This window comes from Scyliorhinus torazame, chromosome 4, assembly GCF_047496885.1.
Source record: "Scyliorhinus torazame isolate Kashiwa2021f chromosome 4, sScyTor2.1, whole genome shotgun sequence".
Taxonomy (NCBI): Eukaryota; Metazoa; Chordata; class Chondrichthyes; order Carcharhiniformes; family Scyliorhinidae; genus Scyliorhinus; species Scyliorhinus torazame.
Genome location: NC_092710.1, coordinates 291739921 through 291746740, shown reverse-complemented (window position 1 = coordinate 291746740; position 6820 = coordinate 291739921). Strand labels below are relative to the sequence as shown.

The 6820-nt window shown below is 49.4% G+C and overlaps 1 protein-coding gene across 10 annotated transcripts in view; it reads left to right on the top strand.

Moving 5' to 3' along the window:
* The first annotated feature begins 1389 nt into the window (after nucleotides 1-1389).
* The window catches only part of LOC140410993 (PR domain zinc finger protein 1-like), a 121168-nt gene continuing 115737 nt past the window's right edge, over nucleotides 1390-6820 (top strand). For 4 of the 10 annotated variants that reach the window (XM_072499903.1, XM_072499905.1, XM_072499904.1 and 1 more), the window contains exons 1-2: nucleotides 3573-3706; nucleotides 4707-4780. The gene's annotated coding sequence lies outside the window, so the exon portion shown is untranslated. Of the gene's footprint in view, nucleotides 1411-1446; nucleotides 1655-2949; nucleotides 3134-3572; nucleotides 3707-3773; nucleotides 3809-4473; nucleotides 4607-4706; nucleotides 4781-6820 lie in introns of those variants that run through there. The other 6 variants (XM_072499900.1, XM_072499897.1, XM_072499898.1 and 3 more) reach the window with 6 other exon arrangements.

Genomic DNA, 6820 nt, shown 5'->3' with positions numbered 1-6820 from the left:
TCTCCCTATCCAGTTAATTGGATACCTATACCTCTCCCTATCCAGTTAACTGGATAACTAACACTCTCCCTAATCAGTTATCTGGATAACTATCTCTCTCCCTATCCAGTTAACTTTATAACTATAACTCTCCCCAGCCAGGTAACTGTATAACTGTCACTCTCCATACCCAGATACCCAAGTAAATATCACTCTCCCTATCCAGTTAACTGGATAACTATCCCTCTCCCTATCCAGCTAACTGGATAACTATCTCTCTCCCTATCCAGTTATCTGGATAACTATCTCTCTCCCTATCCAGCTAACTGGATAACTATCACTTTCCCTGTCCAGTTAACTGGATATCTATTTATCTCCCTATCCAATTAACCGGATAACTATCTCTCTCCCTACCCAGCTAACTGGATAATTTTCACTCTCCCTGTCCAGTAACTGGATAACTATCTCTCTCCCTATCCAGTTAACTGGATAACCATCGCTCTTACAGAGTCAACCAGAAGGACTTTTTCAGTTGCTAAATTTGGGTGTTTTTTGTGAGGAATTTCACTGTTACTCCGAGAGTTAGCTAACAGGTGCTCCCCCCCCCCCTCCCCACCACCCCAATCCCCTCCCCCATCTACAACCCCCCTCTCCCTCCCCCCCCCCCCCCCCCCCCCTCCCTCCCCACCACAGATCTGTCTCTCAGCACCTGATCCAAAGCCTCAGAGAGTGAAACCCAAGATCAGGCAAACTCCAAACACTTGGCGAATGTAGATGTGCAGCCAACTCATGAAATATTCAAGATTCTCTCTCTCTCCTTCCCGAAGGAAAAAGGTACAGTGATAGCAGCTCAAACAACCTGCAATTCACCTCTGGAAACACCGGCCCCTAGACTCATCAATCACACACACACACACAGAGAAAACCCTTGGATCCCAGCTCACCTCCCCTTCAGCCCTCTCCATGTCCGAGGTGGGTCCATTCTCATTTAATATCATTCAGATCTTGTCCCAGACTGCGCTGGCTAATTGAATCTAGAGATCTCCGCGAGGGAAGACAAAAAAAAGGGACGCATTTATTTGATTTTGGTTTGGAAAGAATCCACTGAAGAGTGAAAAGTTGTTTGAACTGCCGCTGGGAGAAGTGCAGAGTGAGCTTTATGACATTGGAAGTTGGCGAAATATTTGTTCGTGTGCTTTTTAAAAAAACAAAAAACAAAAAATAGAAGAAAAAAAAACACAATTTCCTGCTCGTTGCACAAGATGTAGCAGGGCCGCGGAGGTGTAGGAAACTATCTTGCACAATGTTAGTTAAAGGGGGAAAAACAGCAGCGCCGTCTTTCTAAGAACATTTCGAAAGCGAAATGCAATGAGTGGGGGTGACCGATTATCGGGCATAAAATACAACTTTCTCATTGCAGGGAAGCCAGAGGTGAGAGCCGGCTGGTCTGAGAATATGGGAATTGCTGGCAATTGAGAGGAAATTGGCGTGTGTGTGTGTGTCCCAGTGAAGGCCTAGAAAGTAGAAGTGTAGTGAACGGATCTGTGGAGTTATTCTGTGTAAAGAGGACAACCTTTTCCCGGAACTGGGAACCCCGTTTGCACAGGATTGAAAGGCGGTTTCTGGTGGAGCGGGGGTCGGTCGCTGCGCCGTTCGTTCTGAAGCACTCCGAACTGTAAGCTGAAGTTACCGCACTTTCTCAACTTCTGTTTGCTGATTTGCTTTTGAAACGAGTAAACGCTTCTCATTCTGGAGTTTGCACCCAACAGGGGACGGAGATATCTCAGACGCTGGTCTCAAGTGATGGGGCATTTAAAAAAAATATATATTATATTTTTTTAAAGTTTCACCTGTCAGCTCCTCGCTAAGATTCAATAGCTTGGAAACTCGAGTTGGTGATGTTCATCATATTGGCATTCTTTATAGCTGTTTGTGTGTGTATGTGTGGTGGATGGGTTACGTTTCTCCGGGCACGTTGAAGATGTTGCAAATCTAGCCTGTCTCAGATTGGATATTATTTGATGTATTCTTACTGTCATCCCTATGACACAAATGTAAACAAATCTCCTCTCCAGACGGTTTTCTTTCTGCACCTTGAAATCTCTCCATTTCAAATACGTTTTCTTGAAAGAAAGCGTCATCCTGCAATCCCCACCAGTGCAGAAGGAGGCCATTCGGCCCATCAAGTCTTGCACTGACCCGACCTCGGTGCACTCACCTTGCCCACCTCCCTATCCCTGGAGCCTAACCTGCACATCCCTGGCACTAAGCATGGCCAACCTTCCTAACGCTGGGGACGATTGACTCCCCCCCCCCCCCAAAGCTGGTATCTCCTGCTCCCTTGGGGGGAGGGGGGGGGGCTGCCTTGCCCTGACGAGAGTGGCAGAAGGAACTTAGTGCCACTTTGCAATAAGTCTGCCTGTACACCCCTGTACCTTCTTACAGCGCGGAGTTTTGCTGTGAGTGTTTATTTTGCAGTTGAACTCACCCGGGGTTCAGTTCAGTTCAGAGATGGGGGAAATGGATGGCTGAGAGGACGTAAACTTATCAGCGAGGAAGCCAGCCTGTCCCAAGTGGATGCGATGCAGAGCTTCCCCCACAAACTGCAGCGCTGTGCCGGCCACCAAATCCCTCCCGGGGAAAGGAGCGCTGAATCGGGATTCTGTGCCAGGCGCCCACGCCTGCCTGGAGTGAGCATGACCCCGCTGGGAGAATGTGGCGTGGATTCCCCCTCCCAAACTGCTGCGGGCACCCACCCGGGGGTAATAACCCTGAGGAGAAGTCAAAGCAGTTACCATCGGGTTCAGTATGACTGCCTGTCCCCCCTGGACTGGAGAGGGGCTGGCTTTGCTGAATCTGACTTGGGGGTGGGGGGTGAATGTGGAAGTGAAAGCTCCCTTTCCTCTTCGGGAGCTGCGTGCAAAGATGGTGGAGGAAATTGCCTGAGGCTCACGGGTGGGAGAGAGGAGGTTAAAAAGTGACAGAGCCCCTGTTGAAAGGGGAATGTCCCCTGAATGGTGATGGGAATAAAGCAACAAGGACAGTGAGCTTCCATCGCCAGGCAAGAGCTCGAATACCTTTCAGCCCATCTTCAGTGGGAGTGGCCGGGGCCCCGGGGAGGTGATAGAGGCTCATTATTACACCCGGGCACCAGGTAAAACATTCAACTCCCCGGGGATGTACCTTAAAACCAACAATTCGATCCAACTCGGCCTCTGCGTGTGGAATGGAGCCTGGGGGAGAGAGAGGTGGGCTGGAGTGGGGGAGGGAGGGAGAGGTGGGATGGAGTGGGGGAGGGAGGGTGAGAGGTGGGATGGAGTGGGGGAGGGAGGGAGAGATGGGATGGAGTGGGGGGGGGGGAGGGAGGGAGAGAGGTGGGATGGAGTGTGGGGAGAGGTGGGATGGAGTGGGGGTGGGAGAGAGGTGGGAAGGAGGGATGGTGGGGGAGGGAGGGAGGGATATAGGTGGGATGGAGGGAGGGAGGAGGCATGGTGGGGGGAGGGAGAGAGGTGGGATGGAGTAGGGGAGGGAGGGTGAGAGGTGGGAAGGAGGGAGGGAGGAGGGAGAGGAGCTCAGGACTCCTTGGTTATTTTCCTAGGTAATGAGATTCTGATTTCATGCAAATCTTGCACTTCGCAGGTGTGAATTATATGGCTGGGAGTCTTGGTGACAGCGATCTCACCCGGCGGGGTTCACAGAGCACTGCGGCAGCCCCCTGAGAGCTCAGGTAGGAGAGACTGCAACACGCTTTCCCCACAGAACGAACTGCTTCAACCCACCTTCCCCAATGCGCACTGTCTGAAGATATGTGGCGGCTGGGACTTGCACTGTAAGCAGCAAATTGGACGAGTGCAGCCGGGGGAATTTTACCATCATCGAAGGGGGGGGGGGGGGACTCAATCCACCCTTTCCCCATTCGCAATATTCCCTGCTGCCAACATTTCTCTCCGGTAATGAGCGAGACTGACGGCAGCTCTTTCAAAAGGCCGACAACAGGGCAGGAGGGGCCGAATGGCTGTGCCGATTATATTGCTTTTACGGGCGAGAAACAAACTGATCGCGTTAGAGGTTCACTTAACAAGACTTGAGACACAGATAGAAGTTCTCTGCACCTTGTTCATTCTAACGCCTCTGGTGGAGTTAAGTTTAAAAGTGAGAGGCACCTTCACCTCCTGCTGTCCCTGTGTGTTTCATATAAAAAAAACATTTACAGAAGCTGGAATCCCCGCTTTCTAATTCCCAGAGGTGAAAGCAGTGACTGTATCCAGTCAGATGAGAGGCTCCCATTGCCTTGTGCTGTTGCGCTGCTGGTCAATTTCAGTCTGACCTGCCCCGTGAAATTCCCAACATCTCCTGCTTGCATTTCCCACTCCCGCGCGTTTTCCTGTTTATCCATCCTTACAGTTTTGCAATGGGATTTTTCAACAGCAAAAAAATGGACTAACAAGGAGTGGAGAGATATCTCTCGGAGTTGGGTTTTGAAATAGGAGAAGGGGTGGGAAAGGGAGTGTGGACCCTCCTCGGAGATCCTGTTAACCTGAGAGAATTCCAGCTGGGGAAAATGACCAGGTCCCTTTTTGCTATAAGGGGGTTGAGCAATGATCATTTAGACCAGCGTATTTAGGAAGTGAGTATCACCCACCCGGCCAGCCTGAGACACGGGCTGAAGTCTCTTTGGCAGTGCGGAGTACTTGAATAGTTACTTATTGTACATTTGTTTTGTTTAGAACCACAAGCCGATCCTTTGGCAGCACCAGCGCGGGAGACGCCGGCCAGCACTCTCCAGTGAACAGGCTCCCCGGTAAAGACAAACTTTTTCTCCCTCTCTCTCTGTCTGACTCTCTTGAGTCGCACTTTGATCAATCGGTTTAACCATTTGGAAGTTGGGGGCGAATCTGGGTTATTCTGTATTCGAGGTCAGGCGGTCAGAAAGTCGAGAGTAGCTGGCTTTTTTGGCTTGAATTTCATTCAGGTGGACCGTGAGCAGGACACAGGACTTCTCATGTGTACCAGCATCACCCCAAACTCCCAGCCGCTTTTCTCCATTTCCCCCCGCATTGAGGTAGAAGGTTGTTCATAAAGAGCCCTCAGCGACCTGGGCCCAGTGACTTGGCCAGAAAATGGTTCCTCCAAAGGACCCCATTATTGCTGAAGCCAATCTTGCCCTCTCCCAATGCCTCCCCCCCCCCCCCAGGCAGAGACTTTCAGCAGGGGAGATGATCAGGGACAACTCAGCTCAGTATGGGCTCACTCTCTGCTGGTTAAATGAGCATTCAAAGCCACCTCCCCCCCGTTTGTTAATCTCTGGATAACACTGGAGATGAAATGAAATGAAAATCGCTTATTGTCACAAGTAGGCTTCAATGAAGTTACTGTGAAAAGCCCCTAGTCACCACATGCCGGCGCCTGTTCGGGGAGGCTGGTATGGGAATTGAACCCTGCTGCTGGCCTGCTTGGTCTGCTTTAAAAGCCAGCGATTTAGCCCAGAGTGCTAAGCCAGCCCCAGATGATAGTTTTCTTTGGGAGAGTTCATGTTGTCGCAACTCCCAACTCTTTTTATGCAGAGTGAGAACACTGCCTGAGAAATGCCCGACATTTCACCATTCCCGTTACTCCCACAATCCAGGATTTTGTGTTTGACAGAAATGCCTGTTTGAAGAGCTTATGGGAGTACGGAGCTGCTGTCCGCACATCATTCAATGAGGGCAGTTTATTTAACATTGATCTCTCCCTCAAAACTTGGCTTGGCAGAAAGACTGGCTAACATTTATTTGGAGAAGGATTTACACATTATCGAAGGAAGTATTTTATTTAACGTTCAGGATGTATTTCTAAAGTTATAATATTGGAGGTATTATGGCATCACTTCAGAATTGCATTAATTGTTATAATTATTACTAACAGAGAAACACTATGACAATACATGCGTGTCTCTAGAGGCAATTGTTTTTTTTGTATGTCTCCCAACGATGGCCTAGTTGACCTTCTTCTGTTTCAGTTTAATCTTCTTGTCATTTTACACCAGTTCCCCCAGTTTTTGCGAACAGTTCTGGTCTGCATTGAAGGATAAAAAGAGGATTACCCACCAATACATCACACGATTAGCTTTGATGCTGCAGCCCTTTCTAGAACTGCAATCCTGTTGTCTTCACATTGTTCCAATTCTTGTTTTAAAAACATAAATTTAGAGTACCCAATTATTTATTTTCCTCATTAAGGGGCAATTTAGCGTGGCCAATCCACCTACCCTGCACATCTGGGGTGAGACCCACGCAGACACGGGGAGAATATGCAAACTCCATACTGACAGTGACCCAGGACCGGGATCGAACCTGGGTCCTCAGTGCCATGAGGCAGCAGTGCTAACCACTGTGCCACCATGACACCCTACATTTTGCCATTTCGTTTTTTAATACATTTATTTATTTATTTTAAAATAAATTTAGAGTACCCAATTCGTTTTTTCCAATTAAGGGGCAATTTAGCGTGGCCAATCCACCTACCCTGCACATCTTTGGGTTGTGGGAGGGAAACCCACACAAGCATGGGGAGAATGTGCAAACTCCACACGGACAGTGACCCAGAGCCGGGATCGAACCTGGGACCTTGGTGCTGTGAGGCAACAGGGCTAACCCACTGCACCACCGTGCTGCCCTTTTTTATAAATTTAGAGTACCCAATTATTATTATTTTTCCTATTAAGGGGCAATGAAGCATGGGCAATCCACCTAACCCACACATCTTTTGGGATGTGAGGGTGAAACCCACGCAGACACGGCGAGAATGTGCAAACTCCACACGGACAGTGACCCAGGGCCGAGTTTCGAACCCGGGTTCTCAG